Below are 25926 nucleotides of genomic sequence, written 5' to 3'. Positions count from 1 at the left end.
GTTCTACAAGTGGGTGAGTCCATGTTTAGTTTTACTTGAGCAAGCACACACAGACAGAAAACAGCAAGGACAGCCACATAATATTTAGCAACATTGATTGGGCTAAATTGTTTTTGATGTCTTTTTAAGTTGGTTTTCAGCGTATTCAATTATTTTATGTTTTAGCTGAAATGGTGCTGGAATAACGGTGGCAGTGCTCCTGTTGTCTTTGTGCTGACTTGCGGTAACGCCACATGCTGAGCACTTGTTGGCTGCTTTTCCTTCACTCTGCGGTCCAACTCATCCCAAACCATCTCAATTGGGTTGAGGTCAGGTGATTGTGGAGGCCATGTCATCTGATGCAGCACTCCATCACTCTATCTTGGTAAAATAGCCCTTCACAGCCTGGAAGTGTGTTGGGTCATTGTCCTGTTGAAAAACAAATGATAGTCCAACTAAGCCCAAACCAGATGGAATGGAGTATCGCCACGGAATGCTGTGGTAGCCATGCTGGTTAAGTGTGCCTTGAATAGGAAATAAAACCAGCAAAGCACCATCACACCACCACCTCCATGCCTTACGGTGGGAACCACACATGCAGAGATAATCCGTTCACCTACTCGGCGTCTCACAAAGACACGGCGGTCGGAACCAAAAATCTCAAATTTGGACTCATCAGACCAAGGGACAGATTTCCATCGTTCTAATGTCCATTGCTCGTTTTTCTTGGACCAAGCAAGTCTCTTCTCCTTATTGGTGTCCTTTAGTAGTGTTTTTTTTGTTGCAGCAATTCACCAAGAAGGCCTGATTCACACAGTCTCCTCTGAACAGTTGATGTTGAGATGTGTCTGTTACTTGAACTCTGTGAAGCATTTATTTGGCCTGCAATTTCTAAGGCTGGTAACTCTAATGAACTTACCCTCTGCAGCAGAGGTATCTCTGGGTCTTCCTTTCCTGTAGCGGTCCTCGTGAGAGCCAGTTTCATCATAGCGCTTGATTGTTTTTGAGACTGCACTTGAAGAAACTCTAAAAGTTCTTGAAATGTTCCGTATTGGCTGACCTTCATGTCTTAAAGTAATGATGGACTGTCGTTTCTCTTTGCTTATTTGAGCTGTTCTTGCCATAATATGGACTTGGTGTTTTACCAAATAGGGCTATCTTCTGTATACCACCGCTACCTTGTCACAACACAACTGATTGGCTCAAATGCATTAAGGAAAGAAATTCCACAAATGATGTATCAAAGACATCATCTTAAATCAGTTTTGATTTATGTTTTTCTGCCATGCATAATATGGGGTAGGCTATGTATTGTATAATGGCGCAATCATCATTTTAATTCAGGTTATTGATTTGGCCTTGGGCTTATAAGCCTATCCATAAACTAATATGCATCTGGTTGTTTTGAATTAATCATCACCTTAGAAAGCGCTGTCCATTTAGATTATTCTTAATTTAATGTCTTTGCATATACTAAATAATATATGTGTAAAATGTATTTTGATTTAGAATGGACCATTATCATGCACCTGTCTCGGAACTGGGGCACGGGGGGAAAAAATGTAATCTATGCACTTAAATATGGAAGGGAGGACGCTTTTTCCCGTGGTTCATTTTCATTCAGGCCAGGTATGCTATAATCCTGTTGTAAAGAGAAGCAATGTGCTTAATATTAGAAAAGTTGACAGATAAATACAGCAGGCCTAGCCTATAGAAAGCTGATGCGATCCTCTGCGTAGCCTATAGCAATGTTGCGCAACATGAGCTCATGGGCTCTCATGAAGTGTTTTGATTAGATTTTCGATACATTTGCATTGATGTCTGAGTGATTAGAGGGACAATAGAGTGCTGAGTACCAGGCAGTTAGCAAGTTTGGTAGGCTACTACTGACCATCAGCAGCATCAGAGCTTGGAGAAGCCTAAGTAATATGGCAACCCTAGCAGAGAGTTCCATGTAGTCATGGTTCTATTTAATACTTTGCCTCTGTTCTGAACCTGGGGGCTGTGAAGAGACCTCTTGTTGCATGTGTTGTACCGATGAGTGTCTGAACTGCGTGCCAACTGCTTGAACAGACAGTTCGGTACCTTCCACACATCAATACCTAGCACAGGCCAATGGTGATGCAGTCAGTCAATCTCTCCTCAATGTTGAGCCAGGAGAAACTAACGTGCATGTTACTGACACTTCCGTGTACATCTAAGTGCGATACTTGCTGCTTTGTTCTGGACAGCTGCAATTGACCCATTTTCCTTCTTTGCCACACATGACCACACAGCAGGGCAGTAGTCTAGGTGCGACAAAATTAGGGCCTGTAGGAGCTGTCTGGTCGACTGAGATGTCAAGAAGGCAGAGTAACGCCCTATCATGGACAGACTTCTTCCCATTTTAGCAACCATTGAGTCTATATGATTTGACCATGGAAGCTTGTTATTTAGTTACACCTAGCATTTTAGTCTCCTCAGCTAGCTCAATAACCGCATTATTCAATAATAGATCTAAATGAGGTTTAGGGTTGAGCGAGTGATTTGTCCTAAAAATGATGCTTTTAGTTTTTGAGATATTTAGCACTAGCCTATTGCTAGTTACCCATTCTAAACTGACTGGAGCTCTATGTTACGTGTCATTTATTTTACTGTTGCAACCGTCATGTATACTGTTGAGTCATCAGCGTACCTAGACACATAGGCTTTGTTCAAGGTCAGTGGAAGGTCATTTGTAAAAACCGAAAACAATTTCCTTAGCCAGCTGCCCTGTGGTACACCATAATGATGTCCAATTTTAAATTGTTAAAGGAGCAGTGCAGTTAAAAACATGAATTTACTGTTTTTTAATGATATTTCCACACAGAGGTTGAAAATAAATGCCTGGAATTTTAGCATGTTCAGATAGGACAACCTTTGGTCCGCATCATGACGTCACAATGTCATTGGTCTATTATAATCAGATTACATGTTCATCTGGGTAAGGGGGTGGGCTCTAGACCATCATATCAGCCAATCAGGGCTGTGTATGTAAATATTTAAAAATGTGTTTCCTAATGCCCACACAGACTGAGCATTTCAAAGGCCAAAGGAGGCTCGGTGAAATAAATTATAAAAAAATAAATGTTGGGTTATTTTTCATTTATTAGACATAAAGTGATGATTTTAAAGTACATTTACAAACACTCCACGAGGGCTTTAAACTAAATGAGCATTTCTATTAAACTAATCCAGGTGTAGATTACATCTCACATTCCAGTGTTCAGGGATTTTTGTATGAGATTGCCATTGACTGCACGGACTTGCATTAAGAGCAATGTCCACTTTAGGTGTAATGCCAGTAGCCGCTTGTGGATTTGACAGCTCCACCTCCGACACCGCCATGCGCATCTGATTGAATAAAAACTCCACTCATAAGTCCTGGCTGCTTTGACCCAAGCTGCAAGTGATGTTCCTGATTGATTCATTGGCATTGTAGCTCTCATTGAGCTAGAATAAGAACTAGAGACGGCCTCAAATGGTCGACCGTTATTTTCAACGTAATCTACTCAGGGTCGCATACGCTGATTCGTGCGGGCTGGAATCTTGCTAGTTCTGGTTACAGGAGGCCATTAGTACATGCCCACTAGCACTGAGCTCAGCCGACCACAGCCTGAGCCAAGCGCCTGCAGGAGCGTGGATGTATGCGAGAGCTAAGAGCGGGGTTGTGTATCTGGATAAGTGGAGGAGGGGAAATCTGCAGGCAGGAAGCACCACCACACAACCACTGGTGGAAAAAAAACACTGGAAACATGAACATTTCAAATCAAATTGTATTTGTCACATGCGCCGAATACAATTTCACCTTACCGTGAAATTCTTTCTTACAAGCCCTTAACAAACAATTCAGTTCAAGAAATAGAGTTAAGAAAATATTTACTAAACTAAAGTAAAAAGTAACAAAATAACAATACAGAGGCTATATACAAGGGGTACAGGTCAGTTGAGGTAATTTGTACATGTAGGTAGGAGTAAAGTGACTATGCATAGATAATAACGAGTAGCAGCAGTGTAAAATCAAATGGGTTTGTGTTTTTTTTGTGTGTTTGCAAGTAAATGATTCAGGACTAAGAGGACTGCTGCAACTTGCTCTATATGTACGCCTCAGGAGACAGTTGGATGATATTTTCTGTTTAACACAACAATCACGACTTGCTTCAAAAGAAAGTTATTGAAAACGTTACTAAAAACATATGCAATTGTGACCTATTAACAAACCAAGCTTATAATTCGAGCTGCGTCCCAATTAATCAGTCTAGCAATCAGTACAGTCACCTTGTATTACAGAATGTGAAGAAATGTAGGCATACAGTATTTGCTAAAAGCTTTTTGTACTATTGGTTCATCATCTCCACCAGGATTCTATAAGACGCTCACAACAACATTATGTGTAGCCACCGACATTGTGAGTGACATCAAACCAATATTAGGAGCGACGTCTGATAAACAGTTTTCTGTGACTACAGGGGGACCTTCCTCTCTAACCCCCTCCTTATCTTCAACCTGTCTCTTCAAAACAATCAACAATTGCTTAATCAGAGTAAGATTGGTTCAAATAATATTTATGTAAAAAAAAAAAAAAATGTTTTAACTAAGAACAACTTTGTTAGAAATGCAATTAAATGAAATGGAAGGGAAAAATATGGAAACATCCCACATCCTCATATAAAACATATAGCCCTAGTCTATGATGTGCTTCTCTCTATACATGAACTCTTTAAATCTATGGTGGATGACATCTAAAACATATCAATATAATTTCCCCTAGGGGTGAAACAAATGCTGTCACGCAGAACTGGGACAGGGCTATTATGTTTTGTATGAGAATGGCTTACCCAGTGCCCTACCAAAACCTCAACAAATGTTACAAGCACATAGTTTACAAATATCCTTGCTTTGTCTATTTTGGATGACCTGTGTCGTGGAATATTGCTTCAAAAATATAACACTCTTACAAGAACTTTTGAATTCAATATAGGCTTTAATACAAAGTAGCAAGCCGAGGTGGTCCGCGGAACATCTACTTTCCCTGAGCATTGGCTCTTCTTTTATGCACATACAGCATATGGGTACATCCCCTTAGCCCTTCCGCTACCATTGTCTTCCAACCCGAGTTTCTTGCTTGTTTACGCCTGATGACACACACACCTGTTCCGGTTTGGTTTACAATGGTGGCAGAACCCCCTAATTTATTTAACAAATAATACACTTATTGCATATGCACCATTCTTCTCCTGTTTCCTCCTGACAATAGTATGTTAGAAGGCAGAAATGTTATTATGTTCTCAGCTAATGCAATCTCTGTCATGACATCCTACTCAGAGATGGTATTTACATTACATGCCCCCACCTTTCTATCCGGTCAATGTACTCATTGTCCTTGCTACTTCCTGCTACTCAATTATGTTTCATCAGCATAGCAGCTGCCCCTATTTTCATTACATTAACTCCCACACCTGCCAGCCCTCCACCGGCACCCTGGGGTAATGCAGGAGGGGAGCTTCAGTGGGCCCTCCTGATGGGCCTCCTGATGGGCAAGCAGGACATACGGGAAGAGTGGTATGGGGATGTGGGAGGTCTGGGGTACGTGGACATCGGCCTTTGGATGAAGCTGTCTGAGCTACTGCCGTTGGCCAGGGATATGGTCACGTTCATGGTGCTGTAAACTATAGGCTGATCTGCTCCTACTGATATGAATTATTTTGTAGTTGTAGTTCAGTTGGTAGAGCATGGCGCTTGCAACGCCAGGGTTGTGGGTTCTATTCCCACGGGGACCATTATTTAAAATGTAATAAAATGTATGCACTCTACTGTAAGTCGCTCTGGATAAGAACGTCTGCTAAATGACTAAAAGGTAAATCTGTAAATAGTTCACTAGGGTTGTCTGCTTGTAATTGCCACCTACTGGTTTTCTTTCTTGTTCTACACAAATACCATCAAGACCTCCAGTGGTGTCCGGTTACATACTGAGTGCTGCTGGGCCACTATCCATCAATTCACCTCCAGTGGTGTCCAGGTACATACTGAGTGCTGCTGGGCCACTATGCATCAGTTCACCTCCAGTGGTGTCCAGGTACATACTGAGTGCTGCTGGGCCGCTATGCATCAGTTCACCTCCAGTGGTGTCCAGGTACATACTGAGTGCTGCTGGGCCACTATGCATCAGTTCACCTCCAGTGGTGTCCAGGTACATACTGAGTGCTGCTGGGCCGCTATGCATCAGTTCACCTCCAGTGGTGTCCAGGTACATACTGAGTGCTGCTGGGCCACTATGCATCAGTTCACCTCCAGTGGTGTCCAGGTACATACTGAGTGCTGCTGGGCCACTATGCATCAGTTCACCTCCAGTGATGTCCAGGTACATACTGAGTGCTGCTGGGCCACTATGCATCAGTTCACCTCCAGTGGTGTCCAGTTACATACTGAGTGATGCTGGGCCACTATGCATCAGTTCACCTCCAGTGGTGTCCAGTTACATACTGAGTGATGCTGATCCTTGCCTGTGAAGCCCTTTTTGTGCAAAGCAATGATGATGGCGCATGTTTCCTTGCAGGTAACCATGGCTGACAGAGGAAGAACAATGATTCCAAGCACCACCCTCCTTTTTGAAGCTTCCAGTCTGTTATTTGAACTCAATCAGCATGACAAAGTGATCTCCAGCCTTGTCCTCGTCAACACTCACACCTGTGTTAACGAGAGAATCACTGACATGATGTCAGCTGGTCCTTTTGTGGCAGGGCTGAAATGCAGTAGAAATGTTTTTGGGGGATTCAGTTCATTTGCATGGCAAAGAGGGACTTTGCAATTAATTGCAATTCATCTGATCACTCTTCATAACATTCTGGAGTATATGCAAATTGCCATCATACAAACTGAGGCAGCAGACTTTGTGAAAATTTATATTTGTGTCATTCTCAAAACTTTTGGCCATGACTGTACTATACTGACTCTGTTTTACAAATATTTTATTGAGACTATTTTAAGTTTTTGTATTGTTTGTTGGTTTGGCAATGCCACTGTCAGCCAGAGAAATATGCTGAGAAGGATTATCACCAAAGCAAGCAAGGTACTTGGAGTCAAACAGACAGGCCTGGATGAGATCTTTAAGGTCAGGGCCCTCCGCAAGGCTCACAAAATAATTTTAGACACAAGCCACTCCCTGTACCCGGACATTAAACTACTCCCCTCTGGGTGCAGGTATAGGGCACCCCTTGGCAGGAAAAACAGATTTAGACAATTTTTGCCAGGTGTGAAATCTCTCCTAAATAGCTTGGGCTAATGTTGCTATCAACCCAGTAAGACCAGCAGGCTAGTCTCTTTTTATTGGTATGTAACTGTTATGAAATTTGTTTTGTATTTAAAACGCCACCTTAAATGTGTACATGACACTGCAACAAAATTTCCCCATCGCAGTGCCACTAGAGATTGTGGGTTCGAGTCCAGGCTCTGTTGCAGCCGGCTGTGACTGGCAGACCCATGGGCGGCGCGCAATTGGCCCAGCGTCGTCCGGGTTAGGGGAGGGTTTGGCCCGACAGGGATGTCCTTGTCCCATTGCGCACTAGCGACACCTGTGGCGGGCCGGGCACAGTGCACGCTGACATGGGAGCCAGGTGTACGGTGTTTCCTCCGACACATTGGTGCGGCTGGCTTCCGGGTTAAGTGGGCATTGTGTCAAGAAGCAGTGCGGCTTGTTTGGGTTGTTTTTCGAAGGACGCACGGCTCTCAACCTTCGCCACTCCCGAGTCCGTATGGGAGTTGCAGCGATGAGACAAGACTGTTACTACCAATTGGATACCATCAAATTGGGGAGATAAAGGGGTAAAAAAGAACCCAGCGGGCTCCATCATTCTTAAATGGAAAAAGTTTGAAACCACCAAGACTCTTCCTTGAGCTGGTCGCCCGGCCTGACTGAGCAATCGGGGGAGAAGGGCCTTAGTCAGGGAGGTGACCAAGAACCCGATGGTCACTCGGACAGAGCTACAGAGTTCCTCTGTGGAGATGGGAGAACCTTCCAGAAGGGCAACCATCTCTGCAGCACCCCGCCAATCAGGCCTTTATGGTATATTTCCCAGACGGAAGCCACTCCTCAGTAAAAGCCACATGACAGCCTGCTTGGAGTTTGCTAAAAGGCACCTAAAGGATTCTCAGGCCATGAGAAACAACATTCTCTGGTCTGATGAAACAAAGATTGAATTCATTGGCCAAGCGTTACTTCTTAAGAGATCCTTGATGAAAACCTGCTCCAGAGCACTCAGGACCTCAGACTGGGGCGAAGGTTCACCTTCCAACAGGACAACGACCCTAAGCACACAGCCAAGACAACACAGGAGTGGCTTTGGGACAAGTCTCTGAATGTCCTTAAGTGACCCAGCCAGGGCCCGGACTTGAACTGGATGGAACATCTCTGGAGAGACCTGAAAATAGCTGTGCAGCGACTCTCCCCATCCAACCTGACATAGCTTGAGAGGATCTGCAGAGAAGAATGAGAGAAACTCCCCAAATACAGGTGTGCCAAGCTTGTAGCGTCATACCCAAGAAGACTCGAGGCTGTAATCGCTGCCAAAGGTGCTTCAACAAAGTACTGAGTAAAGGCTCTGAATAATATTATTACTTTAATACTTTTTTTCTATTTTATTTTTGAATTGTTTAACAGCAGAACAATACAATACAATACAGCAAGAGCAAGTTCAACAAAAGGTAATTCAACCCTCCCCACCCCCCAAAATAAAAAATACATTAAAACAATGACAAATTACAAAAGAAAAAGAAATACAATCAGAATGGTAATAATACTAATAATGACTAAATAAGACAAATGACAAGAGATACCAACATATACACAAAGCAATACAAACAGTACATTACAGAGAGACAATAGCTACATCAATCTACATTGATCTACAAGCTCACATCCACCAACCCCAGTTGACGTGTTTCCATATAGTACAGGACAGTTTGCCATATTTTCACAAAGTAGTTACATTTATTTCTTAAAGCATAGCTAATCTTCTCCATAGGAATACACTTATTCATTTCAGAGAGCCATCTTGTAATTGAGAGAGGGGAATCTGATTTCCATGTCAATCTAACACACTTTCTTACAGTGGCAAGGGTGATTTCTGTATATTTTATGTTGAAGTTATTCCTCAAATTCACATTTGTGAAGTTACCCAGAAGGCATATTTCAGGGTCGAGTGGGAAAAGGACCTCCATAATAAAGGCCAGGGTATCACAAACATCATGCAAGAAGGCTTGTCATTTAGTACACTGACAATTAGAATGACAAAAAGTGCCTTCTGTTCCATATCTAAAACACATTTCTGATATATCAGGGTTATATCTATGTAACCTCTGAGGTGTCAGATAGAGTTGGTGGAGGAATGTAGAAGTCTGTATCTAGAGTTGATGGTTGCTGACACACTATCTTGGCATAGGTCCGACCATAGCCCCTCATCAATTGTAGTATTCAAATCGGATTCCCATCGCTCTCTTGACTTATGTAGATCTGGTTTTGGGCGTTGTTGCGTTAGCAAGGAGAACACTGGATATACATCTGTATGAGTCATGGAGTAGTTGATTTGGTAAAGTCATATCTCCAAGACTGCTTCTGAAAAACTTTCGTAGTTTCTGTAAATAACAAAATAAATGATCATTGGTATTTCTTTTTCAGTTGCTCAAATGACATAAGCAATCAATAATAATAATGTAAATATAATAACAAGGTTCTAAATGCGTTATTCCCTTCTCATGCCAATGTTTAAAAATGTTGCTATCCAAGATCATTGGGAGGAGTCTGTTTTGCCACATGGTTGTTTTGGGTGACAAGTCTTGTTTCAGACCAAATAACTTAGGAATTTCATATCAAGATCTTACTAAATTGATGGTACCGGGATTGCTCGTTTTTGTAGATAATATTACTCCCAACCTCATCATTAAGAGCTAACATTTCCATCTGAGTCCAAGAAGGGGCTGGTTCAGTTTCAAATAAGAATGAAATGAATCTAATTTGCACTGCCCAGTAATACATCTGGAAATTTGGTAGGCGGAGACCTCCTAGACTATAATCCCATGTTAATTTGGCCTGGCTCACCCTTGGAGTTTTACAGTTGCATCCAAATTGTCTTATGGTGTTGTTAAGTGACTTTAAGAAACTTTTGGGTAGGGATATGGGTAAAGATTGAAATAGGTACATCATCTTAGTCAGAACGTTCATCTTAATACAGCTAATTCTCCCAAATACTGTAAGAGGCAGATCTATCCATCTATTCAAGTCATCCACCGCCTTCTGAACCAAGACAGAGTAGTTAAGCTTGTACACATTTCTTAAGTCATTATCAACTGTGATTCCTAGATATTTGAACCCCTGTGGCGACCATCTGAAGGGACCTGTTCGTTCAAAGATGCTACAGTATAGTCAATGCGAGTCAGTGGAAGTATTTCACTTTTGTTCATGTTGACTTTGTAACCTGATATAGAGCTGCATGTATCCAAAAGCGTCTGTAGTTTTGAGAGGGATCCGGTCGGGTCAGCGAGGAACAAAATAATGTTGTCTGCGAACATTGAGATCTTATGCGTTATCTGGCCCACCTAAAAGCCCTTTATGCCAGGATCCGTTCTTATGGCCTCCACCAGGGGTTCTATGGCTCGCACAAAAAGGAGTGGGGAAAGTAAAGTGGGGAAAGTAAACAGCCCTGTCTACTACCTCTAAAGAGTGGGAATGTGGCTGTCATCATGCCATTAGTTGTGATCTTGGCTTGCGGTTTATGGTATAAAATCTTAGCCCAGTTGACAAACACCTAAGTTAAATTTAGCAAGGACCTTGAATAAGTATGGCTGCTCCAGCCTATCAAAGGCCTGTTCAGCGTCTAGAGATACTGCTATACTCGGATCGCTCCACTTTACAAATTAAACAAAAATGACAGCCGACAGTTCCGTCAGGTACTTACAACTAAACAGAAAACAACTACCCACAAAACCCAAAGGAAAAACAGGCTGCCTAAGTATGGTTCCTAATCAGAGACAACAATAGACAGCTGCCTCTGGTTAGGAATCATACTCGGCCCAACACAAAGAAATACAAAAACATAGAATGCCCACCCCACACCCTGACCTAACCACATAGAGAAACAAACCCTCTCTCTCAGGTCAGGGCGTGACAAGATCATTATTTCTTTCAGCTTTTATTTCTTTCATCACATTCCCAGTGGGTCAGAAGTTTACATACACTCAATTAGTATTTGGTAGCATTGCCTTTAAATTGTTTAACTTGGGTCTAACGTCTTGGGTAGCCTTCCACAAGCTTCCCACAATAAGTTGGGTGAATTTTGGCCCATTCTTCCTGACAGAGCTGGTGTAACTGAGTCAGGTTTGTAGGCCTCCTCGCACATGCTTTTTCAGTTCTGCCCACAAATGTTCTATAGGATTGAGGTCAGGGCTTTGTGATGGCCACTCCAATATCTTGACTTTGTAGTTCTTAAGCCATTTTGCCACAACTTTAGAAAGATGCTTGGGGTCATTGTCCATTTGGAAGACCCAGCTTTAACTTCCTGACTGACGTGTTGAGACGTTGCTTCAATATATCCACACCATTTTCCTGCCTCATGATGCCATCTATTTTGTGAAGTGCACCAGGCCCTCCTGCATCAAAGCACACCACAACATGATGCTGCCACCCCTGTGCTTCACGGTTGGGATGGTGTTCTTCGGCTTGCAAGCATCCCCCTTTTTCCTCCAAACATAACGATGGTCATTATGGGCAAACAGTTCTATTTTTGTTTCATCAGACCAGAGGACATTTCTCCAAAAAGTACCATCTTTGTCCCCATGTGCAGTTGCAAACCGTAGTCTGGCTTTTTTATGGTGGTTTTGGAGCAGTGGCTTCTTCCTTACTGAGCGGCCTTTCAGGTTATGTCGATTATAGGACTCGTTTTACTGTGGATATAGATACTTTTGTACCTGTTTCCTCCAGCATCTTCACAAGGTCCTTTGCTGTTGTTCTGGGATTGATTTGCACTTTTCGCACCAAAGTACGTTCATCTCTAGGAGACAGAATGCGTCTCCTTCCTGAGCGGTATGACGGCTGTGTGTTCAGATGGTATTTATACTTGCTTACTATTGTTTGTACAGAAGAACGTGGTACCTTCAGGCATTTGGAAATTGCTCCCAAGGATGAACCAGACTTGTGGAGGTCTACAATTTTTTTTCTGAGGTCTTGGCTGATTTCTTTTGATTTTCCCATGATGTCAAGCAAAGAGGCACTGAGTTTGAAGGTAGGCCTTGAAATACATCCACAGGTGAACCTCCAATTGACTCAAATGATGTCAATTAGCCTATCAGAAGCTTCTAAAGCCATGACATAATTTTCTTGAATTTTCCAAGCTGTTTAAAGGCACAGTCAACTTAGTGTATGTAAACTTCTCACCCACTGGAATCTGACTGTAAACAATTGTTGGAAAAATTGTGTCATGCACAAAGTAGAGGTCCAAACCGACTTGCCAAAACTATAGTTTGTTAACAAGATATTTGTCACGACTACTGCCGAGGGTAGTTCCTCTCCCTGTTCGGGTGGCGCTCGGCGGTCGTCGTCACCAGCCTACTAGCTGCCATCGATCCCCTTTTCGTTTTTCTGTTAGTCATGTCTTTATTAGTTGCACCTGTGTTCTGTTAGTTAATTAGTGGTATTATTTAAGCCCGCCTCTCCACCTGTTCTGTGTGCGGGCTTGTTACGTGTTTTCACTGTGTTCGTGTTGTGTATCGTGTTGGACTTTGGATTTGTTACGTCCTGTTGTGTTTGGGCATTTTTTCCTCTTTTGTGGCACTTGTTAAATATATATATTGTACCAAACATTTTTCTGCCTCCTGCGCCTGACTCCACACCCACGACGTCCAAGCGTTACAATATTTGTGGAGTGGTTGAAAAACGAGTTTTAATGACTCCAACCTAAGTTGGAGTCATTAAGTTGAAGTCATAAGTTGGAGTCATACCTTTTTTCGGTGTAGCCTGTAGTCAAACACATATTATAAAGAGAAGCTCTCTCACAAAACAGTACTGTAATATAAAGCAAACAAAACAAACAATTTCCCCCCCATGACTGTCCCAAATAAGAACTTAAAAGCAATGTCACTCTGGTAAAAACAAATAGTTTGTTTACATGGATACTGGGATCTTACCTCATTGATCTGTCAGTAAGCTATTGTATAATCCAGAAAAGCAGTCCTACCGGTTATGCAAGTAATAAGGCAGGTTAGTGGGACATAGCCCAGCTAGCAGTGAAATTAACCCGGTCCGCTAGCCAATCAACCATGTCCTGAGCCGATTGCCTGCAGTATGCGGAGAAAAGTTGCGACTTCGTTTTGAAGAATCTTCTCTGTGATTTTGAAGAATCTTCTCTCATGGATGAATTTCACCGTTGCAGGTTGAAGCATCTCAAAGGGAATGTTCTTGGAGGCAAGTTATTTTTTCAAATGGTCGAATTCCTTCCTGCGTTTCACCATTTTGGGACTGATGTCTGGAAAGAATTGAATTGCCTGCCCGTTGTGTTGGATCATAATTTTCTCTCTGTCCTGGTACTTCAGGAACCAAACGTCGAAGGGTTGTGGGTTCTGATCAGGGGATGGGCGAGTGACCGGTGTGCCCGTTCGATAACCAGAGGTTCAGCAAAATGTTCTTTACCCAGTAAGGAGGGGATAATGGCAGCAGAGAAATCAATGGGGTCAGTCCCCTCACAGCCCTTGCGGAGGCTGATAATTCTAATGTAGTCGTCCCCATTCCAAATAGTCGTCCCCATTCCCTCTATCTTGTCCTTGGCAGTGTTGATGCGCTCTTCAGCTTTTTCTATTCGTGATCCTAGCATGTTGATAGTCGTTGTCAAACCTGAGATGGAGTTTTTGATTTCAGCCTTCTGTGCTGAGATGGAGCAGCTGAACCGTTTTCAAGTTCAATTGTGTTGTGAGGGAGTCATTGCCTTCTTTGATCACTTTGAGGATGTGAGCAAGCCTACCTTCTTCCTGAGGTGTCATGGTGTCATTTTGGGTTTCTGAGGAGGCCATGGTCAGAGGTTCTTTTGCCGTCGTTTCTTGGTCTGTTTCAGTGCATCCCTTAGTGCAACCCTATTGCCTTTTGTATATTTGTGGTCTAAATGAGCAATATGCTCTTGGCACATATGCCTGTGTGTTATGTGGTTCACCCATATGTCCTTCTTCACAGTCCTTCAGCTTCTCAGCCTCATTTCCAGACTTTCCAGTTCCGACTGCCCTGTCTGGGTCTGGCTGACCACACTCAAATTTCTCATGCTGTGGCGTTAAATTAGTTGAATCCCTGTGCCTCTGTGTGGCCTGTTCTGCCACTCGAAGGTCCACTCTGTTGCGTCTGTAGAGTGTGCCATCAACGTCCACAAGAAATGACTGAGGAGCGACCCTCTTCGGACAGGAACCGAGCCGCCACCATCCTGTGCGGTCACCTGGTAATGGTCACATTCTGATCTCCAACGTTCAAGTCAGGGAGGTCTCTGGCAGCCACGTTAGTGTGATTTGGCAATCCTCCTTTTCTGTCTGAGTTTCTCAGTGACACACACAACCACAGAGGGCTGCAGCAGGCTGGGTGCCTCCGGCAGTGATGACTTCAGTCTGTGTGACATGAGACGCTGTGCTGGGCTACTGTCCATCCCCTCAATGGGTGTGTTGCGCCACTGCAGAAAACTGACTATACGTCCGTACCATCTAGGCTTTTCACTTTCTTGACCGCTGGCTCTGTCTTTCCATTGGCTTGTGGATGGTGAGGGGAGAAGGTGATATGAGTGAATCTCCACTTCTCTGCAAATGTTTTGAATCTGGCTGAATCATAGCACCCCCCATTGTCCGTGATTACACAGTCTGGTTGCCCATGGCGGGCAAACTGGAATTTACACTGCGTCAGCTGACATGTTTGGCAGTGGCTTCACCTCCCAGTAATCTGAGTAATGATCAACCATGATCAGGAAGTCCTTCCCTGCATAGGCAAAAAGGTCCATGCTCACTGTTTGCCAGGGGCGCTCTGGGATGTCATGTGACATCATTGATTTGTTTTGCTGTGCTCGTGCATATTCATTACAGGCTGAGCAGTTGGATACATAGTCCTTGATTTCCCCTCTCATGTTCGGTCAGAAAACCCTTCAGACAGCTTGGGCAGGAACTTGGCCAGGTATGTCACAAATCCAATGAAACGCTGTACTACCTTGGCATCCGTGGGCATCAGCATGTTCAGTACAGCCCTGGTCTTTTCTGGGTCTATTCTCAGTCCCTCGTGTCCATGAAACTGAACTGCAGCTTTAGCACACTGAGCCTGAGTCTCACCTCCCTGCACCGCTCCATCAGTGCCTGCAGATTGTTATCGTTTTCACGCTCTGCCTTTTCATTGGAGTCCCCGCATCCGGCAACAAGAATATTGTCGTGTCTTTGGCTATGCCGGATTAAGTGATATGACATGCTAACTTATAAAATGATTTCTCTGTAATTAATATTACCTGATTAAGCTAATCATGTAAATGTAATTAACTACAAAGTCGGGGCACCACGGAAGAACGTTTATAGAGCTGTTATCTTCCGAATAAACTCTTAAAATACTTTGTAATATTTTACCTCGATAGCAGTCAATATTAACCCTTGTCTTATTTTCAGTCTCATAATGAAAGTTGTAAATTCTTGGCTATCTTCACGAACCCTGGCTAACAAGTTGAATCAGCAATACAAAATTGGGTTTAATTATTTATTTACTAAATACCTAACTAATCACACAGAATTACAAATACACAGAATACAATGATGTCATACAGAAAACGTCCCGGTAGACGGAACAGATATGACGGCTGGTTACACAAAGGAAAGGGGGTTGGGCTTGGCTTTAACGAAGCGTTTGATTTAGGAACACAGAAACAGCAGCTATCGTAAATACATTATCTTATGCATTCTAAATTACCGCCCATTTGGAAAAGGAAAATGCAATAAATATTTACTCTGAGCAGCGCTTCGGTAGATTGGTCGTAGATGCTGGCCGGGTTGGCCAACAGATCTCCCTGTTTTCGGAAGAATGTCAATGGTGGTCCATTGGATACGTGGTGGTATCTTCGTCTGGTTGTTAGACTGGATCCGTCGTCCGTCCTTTCCTAACCCACGTTAGCAGCGGCCGCTGCTAACTCAACGGCTAGGAAGTAGCACTTCTGTAGTGAATAAGCTCAAAGTTCATACCAGTTCATACCAGAGCTCACGCCGAGGTTGGCTTAGTTCTGTACTTGACATGTGTGTCCTTCTAACGTAGAGGCTGCAGACCTCCCGTACTGGAACCAACGTGGTTATCTTTTCGTCAAAGGATTATATAGTGGAGAGGGGGAGGGAGGTGTTTCATCGTTTATAACCCCTGTCTCTTCACAGGGTTGGGCCACTGATCGAGCAGGGCACTTTCCTTATGAAAACCCAAATCTCTCATTCGGAAGCTAAAATTACATTTCATCTCCTAACAAACATTTTCAATATCAAACATTTCAATTGCATAACAATTCCATGTGACTCTGATAACTAGAGGACGTATACTTTCTCAGATACAGTTTATGTCGTCCTGTCATCAGTCATAATGTCTCAGATGACAACCGAACTGACATACATACTCATTACGTTCCCAAGCATATTTCCAACTGGTTTTATTAACAAAATATGTGGTACCTTTCCCCATTTGTTTGATGTTCCCAGACTCTCTATATTTAACACAGGCTATTCAAGTCCTTCAGTAGATTCAGAGTGGGGAAGGGAGAAAGGCATTTATGGGGGGTCATAAACCTTACCCACAGGCCAACGTCATGACAGTCCCCCCATGTTGGGTTCAATCTTGCGATTAACCTGCATGTTATAACCCAACATAAAAATGAACGTGGGTTGTCCTAGTTGTGGATCATCGTTGTGGTCCCCATCTGGCGGTCGACCCGGGTAGGGTGTCTGCAAATGAAGAAATCCGCTCCAAGGCTGGGCAGTAGATGTCCAGTTGGTGGTTGCTATTGCAGTCCCCCCTCTGGTGGTCGACCCGGGTAGGGTCTCTGCAAATGAAGAAGTCCGTTCCATGGCTCGGCAGCGGATGTCCGGATTGGGATCGCCGTTTCGGACCCGTCGTCTGGTCGTCCAGACTGGAATATCTGGGCAGTAACTTAGGCAGATGTTAACAACGCACACACACTCATGAAATATATCATTACATTTCCCCCAAATGAGCGGCGTTGTGGCACTAACTGATGGTTGTATGGGGGAGTTGTTTATGGCTCTATCACTTTCTATGTGCCGAAGAAAATGAAACAAAATGAATGAAAGCATAAACAAAACAAAATATAGTTATGCCACCTTAATCATCTAATTGGACTGTATTCTATCTACGTCCATGGTCTTGGCAAAATGACCCTATCATGGCATTGTCTAATGTCATATCTAAGGCTTTCCTAATTTGCGGGGTGGCGCTTAGGGTACTATCCTAAGTTGACAACTATATGATAAGTCTACAGCTGTAAGGCACTAGTTTTGGGCAGTCTACAGGATGACCTATGGACTTCTGGTTAGAAAACTGGTGAGTGCTGTAGAGTCAAAGGCCTAGAAGTAAATGTTCAACTTTACTAAGGCTGGTATTTCGCTTGGACCCTTAAGTGATCCTAGCATAAATCCTAATTGGATGTTCCGTTGTGCATGTGCGTTTATGCTTACACAATCGCGCATGTCAAGGGAAGAAAACCAAGTATCCTGGCAGATTACAACTTGTTCAGAATGAGTCTGACGTAGTCAGGTAATTTTCAGGTCAATGCCTGGAGGTCAGTCAGAATTGGTGTCAAGGGAGTCTGTAGTAGTTTTCTACAAGTCACTGTGTCTTCCACTATTGTAGTGGCAGTAGGTATGAAGTCAATTTCATAGCTATGTTATCCCCGGAGGAGCTAACCTCACGACGGAAGTACTCTAAGTATTAGACCAGTCGTACGTGGTGTGATCATGGTTCATGACTTCTAATAATTTTCTCCTGGACGGAGGGTTCTATTTATTAGTGGCATGTGTTAACCACTGGAAGAGTGCAATGGAGATTCCCTTCCCCGTGTTGCACTCTGAGTGACTCCTATGTCGCTATTATCAATAGCAATTTAACTTGTGAGGTTACTAATCCTCTTACTGAGTGTTGCTGGACTGACTGTGGTATTGGTACTGGTATTCAAGGGGTCCAGTTGTCCTACCGATTTATTCTGAAATATTATCTACCGGAACACATGATTGGAGCATATTACTAGTTGTATTGTAGTTGAACCTACACATTGCAAGGAATGATTATTGTTGCCATTTGTTTTGGAGGTGGACAAGTCCATTGGACTTCCTTTACGACCAGTGTGGTACACCTCAGTACTATCTTAAATGTGTTCTAAGATAATCCCCGTCTAGGGGCCTGTCTGCTCCTCACTGTTCTCATAGGGGAGTTTACAACTAGATTTGATTTATGCTCTGGCGGCCTCGTACGGTGTTGTCCGTAGTCTCGACCCCCCCACCGGCCTCGATGAGGCTCATCATGGGTCTGGGCTACTATTCCCCCCCTTTGTGTCTCGGGACCCCCCCACCAGCGGGTGGTGTTGGTGTCCGAGGCGCAAACGAAAAGGTCGGACCCTATGTACGAGTTGTCCGTGGCCGCGTTATTATGAGAATGGCTGTAACCTTTCAACCAAATCTCCTGGTGTTTGTGCTTCAACACCCTCAGTGGCTGTCGAGGTCTGTCAGTCACCACCGCGTCCGCGTGTGGCAACCTCTTCAGTACCTGCAAACTGAGACGAGGATATCTGTCTGTGATATCGCAGTGTTTCACCAGTGGGAGTCATCGGGTCAGTTGCTGGACTGACGCCATTAGTGTCATTGTAAGGGGTGACAGTCCCCAACAAAGCAGAAGGTGTATCATCGGAAGCAGAGTGTACTCTGCACATCAATGTTTTTCTTGCTGAGACGGCCGCAGTGCTTGCGGAAGTGTCCGAAGGGCAAGGGAAGTTCATCTCAACTATCGTATTGCACGACTGCAAGGAGGAGGGAAGTTGCTCATTCACAGAGACAGCTGGCTCGAAATCATGAAAAGAATGGTCAATCAGATTGGCTGATGGAATGTGTCGAGATATCGTAATATCTCCTTGGATCGGATTCTGCACCAAGAGGTTTCTAAACGTCTTTTCCCAAAGGGGTGCTTTCGACAGATACCCCTCGTGAATGACTGCATTGCAGCTAGCGTTAGGGGAAGACCGTGTGGTCAGTGGAGAAGGCACTGTGGCCTGTGACCATACCTGGTTGGCTTTCCAATCCATCAATGGGAGTAACCGATCCATCAAGTCTGCTCCAAGTAGCAGGGTTACAGTTTCGAGGCTGGTAACATGCACAGGGTGAACGAGCGATACGTCCTGGAAGTGTAGTTTCAGCATGACTCTCAATGTGAGAGGCGAGGTAGTCTGAGTGACCCCTCGAAGTTTAGTGTCGCATCGTTCCACTTTTGACCAACGTTTAGTTGGCGTCAAAGCCCTTTTTAGATCATCAAACAATGTTTGAGAGATGAGTGATATTGTCGCACCCGAATCAATTAGCGCATGACAAGCTAAGCAGTCCTCCAGGACTGTTTCCAGGTATGGCCGTTTAGATTCGTGGTTAGTGGACATATTCCCCACAAAGTGGAGTGGTCGTTCGCAACGACGTGATGTGCCATGTCTGTTCAAGATGGAAGCAGATTGACTTTTCCGATTTTGAGTGAGCTTGGCTTTAACGAAGCGTTTAACCTTTTTCTTCGCAACTTTTGTATCAGAGTCTATAGACAGAGCCCGGGGCTTGTTTCTTGATCAAGCGGGCCCTGGATAGGGTCTTGAATGAGAGCGGGAGAAATTTGAACTTTAACGTCCTTGCTATGGGTGTTAATTCCTGCGGACCTGGTGTCCGGTAATTCCCCGTCTAGTCCTTGTGACTTATCTTTTACCCTTTTCTCAAATTGTTCTCGCTTAAGTTCTTCCCGTAGTGGGACTTCTGGAGAACATTGGTCTACGTTTTGATCGTCCTTCAACCCTTTGTTACCCTTGTGCTCTGACACTTTTTGTGGGTTGGGTGCAGGAACGTAGCGAACGGGTCGTTTGTAGCGGTAGTCATGTTGATGGCTACGTACTTTACAGTTATTTCGACCGCGGAGGTTATTGGAATCATGGTTTCGTGGTAGAAACTGTTGTGGTGCGTCATCTCTCGACGCTCCAATACCTGATAATGCACCCTCTAACTGGAGTGAGTGCTCCTGGTCAAACTTCAAAACCGAGTGGTCAGGGCTCTTAGTGTTGCGAGCTTTTGATGCCTCAAAATCTGTGCTTGCAAGCTCTCTGAGTTGTAAGATAGGCAAGCCAACGTGGGCTGCAGGGCCCAAGTAGGTAATGAAGGTGGGATACATGTTCGACAGAAACATTTGTTTGAATGGTAACAGCTCTTCCATTCCTGTTTCCGTGAGTAGGCCAAAGTAAGCTGAACGAAGCCTATGATAGAAAGCTTGTGGGTGTTCGTTCCGAGCTTGTTTGACCGTGTTAGCCAGTGAGCTATCGTGTTTGCGAGTCGCAGAACCACTGAATTCTAATTTCAAAGCTGTGGCAAGTTTAGCGTAGTCATTTAGCACGCGTTGCTGTTGTAGGCGAATGAACCTCGTCACGTGTCTATTCGACGTTCGCTTCAATAGGTAAACCCTGTCAGAACCCGTAGCATTCGGGTAGCCACCCAACGCGTCCTCTATGTCAGCTAGGAACGTCTCAGTATCGTTTGGCTGACCTGGAACGGGGTCAAAGGTGGGGAAATTCTTGACTAGTTTGTCAAGGTATTCCGCGCCAAGCGGGCGGAGAGGGTTGGCTTCATCCTGTGGAGAAATTGGGGCCGACAGGCCAAGAGGAGAAGCCAAGCTTTGGCTTTGTTGGCCAAGAGGCTCCAAATTACTCAGTGCCGAATGGCCAAGAGGAGAAGACTGAGGGACACATGATGGAGGCAATGTCTGAAACCTATCGTCTTCACTCCTTTGAGTACCGGACTCCGGTTGCTTGGATGGGTAGTCTTGCTGTAGAGCGTGACCATTCTGGACTTCCTCCAGATGGTACCTAAGGGTGGTCTTCTGCTGCATTGCAGAGTCCACTTGAGCGCTTAGAGTACCAATTTTGGACATGTGAGTGTCACACCTGCTCCTTTCGGTCTCAAACTTATCTGTCATGGTTTGCAGATAGAGGTCTCGAGTACGGAGCGAGAGATTCAGTGATGAGATTTCCTTTGCTTGCTTAGAAATCAATATTTCCATCCTCATCACCTGAGTTCTCTCATCATTCATTTGGTCAGCGACTTCAATAAGTTCTGCTGATTTGTCATCCAACTTTGTCATTGTGTTCATCAACTGATCGTCTTTGGTCTGCAGAATTTGGAGTAGAACATTGTTACCTTGAGTAACGTTCAACAAAACTGCCTGCATGTTATCAAATTGCGCGTTCCTGTTTGTAGATAACTCGACAGATTTATCTAGTTTGGCGTGGACTACATCGCATTTAGTTTTGGCTAAATCGAGTTGTTCCTGCAGATGACGATTTTGTTGGAGAGTTTGTGCTCGTTCATCGTCATAAGTATTTGCAATTACTTTTAATTGTTCCGATTTCAAACGCAGTTCCTCGACTAGCAGAATGTTTTCATTTCCTGCTTTTGTCAATAGTTGCTCAGTTCTCTCCACCTGTGCCCTCATGTTAGCCATGTCTTGCACGTGCTTCAGCTGTGCACTGTGGTATTGGACCGATGCCAACCTTTGATGGCGATACATAAGTGCTAAAGTGGAGAGAACAGTCACAAAGCCTGTATTTGATGGTTGATTTTGGAGAGCGTTCGCAATTTCGGCTGTTGTTTTTCTAATGGCATAATTAGGGTTGGTATCACTGCTGAGGTCAGAGATCAATCCTTTTATGGGTGGAGGTTCACTAATTAGCGGAGGAGTGGTGACCACCTCCTTTGGTAGCTTGCACATTATTAGAAAAATTTAGAGGAAAAATGTTCCTATTTCTTTTCAATGTTTGGGTTTGGAATTCATTGGAAGCTGCAAAGACAAGTTTAATCTATTTATAGATGTTGACGAACCATCAGTACTGTACCAGTAATGTGGAAGTTGGACGTGAATGAATTTGCAAATTGAATTAATTAATCAATGCCAATGATTAATCCTACCTGGGTAGGCTATCTGGGTATTCAACTTGAATTAACCTGAGAGGTTGCTTCATCCAGGTTAATATGGGAAGTTTAAAAGTGTCTCATTTGATTGCAAGAACATTAAGGTATGTTCAACAATTTAACTTATTAAATTGAATGAGATGATTATCCATACAATCTCCATTGATTGGATATCATAAGTGTAAACAGTAGATTAAATGTTGGGAGCACTTCCCACTATGGTACACTTCTTCCTTGGGCCGAAGCCACATGGGATTCCGCGGGGCGGGACTTCTGTCAGTACTGGATTACTGAATGGGTTTTGCAAAAACCAAATTTTACTGATTGATCAATTTTAATGATAAATCAAACCTGTATAGGCTATTTGGGATTTAAACTTGAATTAACCTGAGAGGTTTATTCATCTAGGTTAATGTGGAAAAAGATTACAATGTCTCATTTAGAAAACTCATCAATTTGGATATTATTTAAACTTGAGAATGTAAATCTGGCAATTTCACTTATTAGTTCAATTGAATAAGACATCGATATCCGTCTGGATATCACGAGTAACGACTTGAGTGTCACCTGACTAATTATTCTGGAAGGAAAGTACTGGTGACTCTTCAAAGGTCCCTGCTGGCACACGCTGAAATCCAACTCAAGTCGGATGAATTACCATGTGGCACAAACAAAATGGCTGTTTTCCCTTTTGTCAGCTTAGCATCTCGAGCAAGCTAATGGTACTTTATGCCTGAAAAATGCTCAACATAGGATTCCCTTGGCAAGGGAAAGGTTTTACTTATAACGTATTATGTTCAAACCCTTTTCGGCGATATTTGACGATGTTTTAACCGGAACTCGCGGGAAACAACGAAATGCACCGTGGTCTACTCGCATCGAAACGCGAGAGACAGAGAGATACTTATCGCTGGTCAAGCTAATCTCTCCTAAATTTCAATCGGCTGGCTCTTTGTCCTCGCTCGAGAAATTAATAATGACCTAGCCAACACGCGTCTGAAACGTGAGAGGCAGAAATACTTAGCGTTTGGCCAAACGCGCTATTTCTCAGATAGCTTTATCAGCCATCATACATACATGTATAGTTTATGCTACCCACTGACTACGTCAGAGCACAACACGGAGGCTATTCTCCGGAACACACACGCACCAATAATTCCAGTCTACAATTCCCATAATGTATATAATCAACTTGGTATATTATGTAATCTGCTTTTCAATTTTATATATGCTGAATCAAAATGAAAGCTTCATCCTATTTTAGATTCCTCGCACGGGGGCTCCAATATGTGTTATCGAAATTACCCCAACGTGCGGCCTAGTTTTAGAGTCCACACAGGGGGCGCCAAAAATGTCTTCAGACGCTTTTCGGATCATTGAACAATGTTAAATTCTTAGGAAGCAGAGTATACTCTGCTAACAAGTGGAGAAGGCACTGTAAAATTGGGTTTAATTATTTATTTACTAAATACCTAACTAATCACACAGAATTACAAATACACAGAATACAATGATGTCATACAGAAAACGTCCCGGTAGACGGAACAGATATGACGGCTGGTTACACAAAGGAAAGGGGGTTGGGCTTGGCTTTAACGAAGCGTTTGATTTAGGAACACAGAAACAGCAGCTATGCTATCGTAAATACATTATCTTATGCATTCTAAATTACCGCCCATTTGGAAAAGGAAAATGCAATAAATATTTACTCTGAGCTGCGCTTCGGTAGATTGGTCGTAGATGCTGGCCGGGTTGGCCAACAGATCTCCCTGTTTTCGGAAGAATGTCAATGGTGGTCCATTGGATACGTGGTGGTATCTTCGTCTGGTTGTTAGACTGGATCCGTCGTCCGTCCTTTCCTAACCCACGTTAGCAGCGGCCGCTGCAAACTCAACGGCTAGGAAGTAGCACTTCTGTAGTGAATAAGCTCAAAGTTCATACCAGTTCATACTAGAGCTCACGCCGAGGTTGGCTTAGTTCTGTACTTGACATGTGTGTCCTTCTAACGTAGAGGCTGCAGACCTCCCGTACTGGAACCAACGTGGTTATCTTTTCGTCAAAGGATTATATAGTGGAGAGGGGGAGGGAGGTGTTTCATCGTTTATAACCCCTGTCTCTTCACAGGGTTGGGCCACTGATCGAGCAGGGCACTTTCCTTATGAAAACCCAAATCTCTCATTCGGAAGCTAAAATTACATTTCATCTCCTAACAAACATTTTCAATATCAAACATTTCAATTGCATAACAATTCCATGTGACTCTGATAACTAGAGGGCGTATACTTTCTCAGATACAGTTTATGTCGTCCTGTCATCAGTCATAATGTCTCAGATGACAACCGAACTGACATACATACTCATTACGTTCCCAAGCATATTTCCAACTGGTTTTATTAACAAAATATGTGGTACCTTTCCCCATTTGTTTGATGTTCCCAGACTCTCTATATTTAACACAGGCTATTCAAGTCCTTCAGTAGATTCAGAGAGGGGAAGGGAGAAAGGTATTTATGTGGGGGGGGGGGGTCATAAACCTTACCCACAGGCCAACGTCATGACAATATCATCTGCGATAGGCTCGAAGTCCCCCAGCAGTTCACGTTGCTTACGTTGATACATCTCAGGGACCACGCACAGCCCAAAGGGAAGTTTCAGCCATCTCATCCTACCCCATAGCAACTAGAACGTCCGTCATCCTGCTGCTGTCCTCATCCAGTTTACACTGGAGAAAGGCATCTCTTGTCACGTCCTGACCAGTAGAGGGAGTATTTGTTATTGTAGTTTGGTCAGGACGTGGCAGAGGGTATTTGTTTTATGTGGTTCGGGGGTTATGTGTATGTAGAGGGGTGTTGTATTTATGTGTTCCGGGGTTTTGGTGTATGTTCTGGGTTTTTGGTTTCTAGTTTGTATATTTCTTTGTGGTCTGTATGGCTCTCGATCAGGAACAGCTGTTCATCATTGTTCCTGATTGGGAGTCATATTTAAAGTGCTTGTTTTCACCTGTTTAGTTGTGGGTAGTTGTTTTTGCACTGCGTTTTGTTAGTCTGCAAAACTGTTCCTGTCGTGTTTCTGTATTTTCTTGTTTTTTCGTGTTCACGTCTTTAATAAATAATATGCACATTGTACAGGGGTGCAACTTGGGTCCAGTATGAAGTGGACATCTCCTTTGCACAGACCACTGGATCGTTGAAAACGTCATAATATGCACTCAGCAGCTGTTCTTTGGTCCTTTGAGAAACAGCTCCCCTTAGTTTCACTCTGCTGGTATTGTGTCAGTCATGAGTCCTAAGCGCTAACATGTAGAACCAGAGAGTGGTGGATTTTGGTCCGTCTCAACAAGTTCAAAGAATAGTTTGTGCGTGAGCAGTAAAAAATAAATATGTTGTCATCCCTATGGGAATTGGTCTGATATACCATGGCTGTCAGCCAATCAGCATTCAGGGCTTGAACCACCCAGTTTATAATTGGTGATATTCTCTTTCACATTACATTGTGTTAAACTGGCCTTCTTATCTTTTGTTATTCAGTCTTAGCTGCACCAACCATTTCTGTCCCTGAGAGTGAGCCTTACTGATGCATTCCGTGGTGTAGATCGGTTCATCATTGTCAGAGCCTCCCCCTCTCTGTATATTATCCTTCACAACATGCACTTTCTTTACTCTGTCTAATCTGTCCCCTGCCTGACACACCTTGGCA

At 43.6% G+C, this 25926-nt stretch overlaps 1 long non-coding RNA gene across 1 annotated transcript; it reads right to left on the bottom strand.

Annotated features, from left to right (window-relative positions):
• Positions 1-9122: 9122 nt before the first annotated feature.
• On the bottom strand, positions 9123-14822 carry LOC123744191 (uncharacterized). Its single transcript, XR_006770780.1, has 2 exons — positions 13171-14822; positions 9123-9627 (listed from the first exon to the last, which is right to left on the bottom strand). It is a non-coding gene; the product is annotated as an uncharacterized lncRNA (long non-coding RNA).
• Positions 14823-25926: the final 11104 nt, after the last annotated feature.

Source organism: Salmo salar, chromosome ssa08 (genome assembly GCF_905237065.1).
Source record: "Salmo salar chromosome ssa08, Ssal_v3.1, whole genome shotgun sequence".
Taxonomy (NCBI): Eukaryota; Metazoa; Chordata; class Actinopteri; order Salmoniformes; family Salmonidae; genus Salmo; species Salmo salar.
Note: the sequence above shows the minus strand (reverse complement) of the source record. Positions and strands in the feature narration are given on the sequence as shown.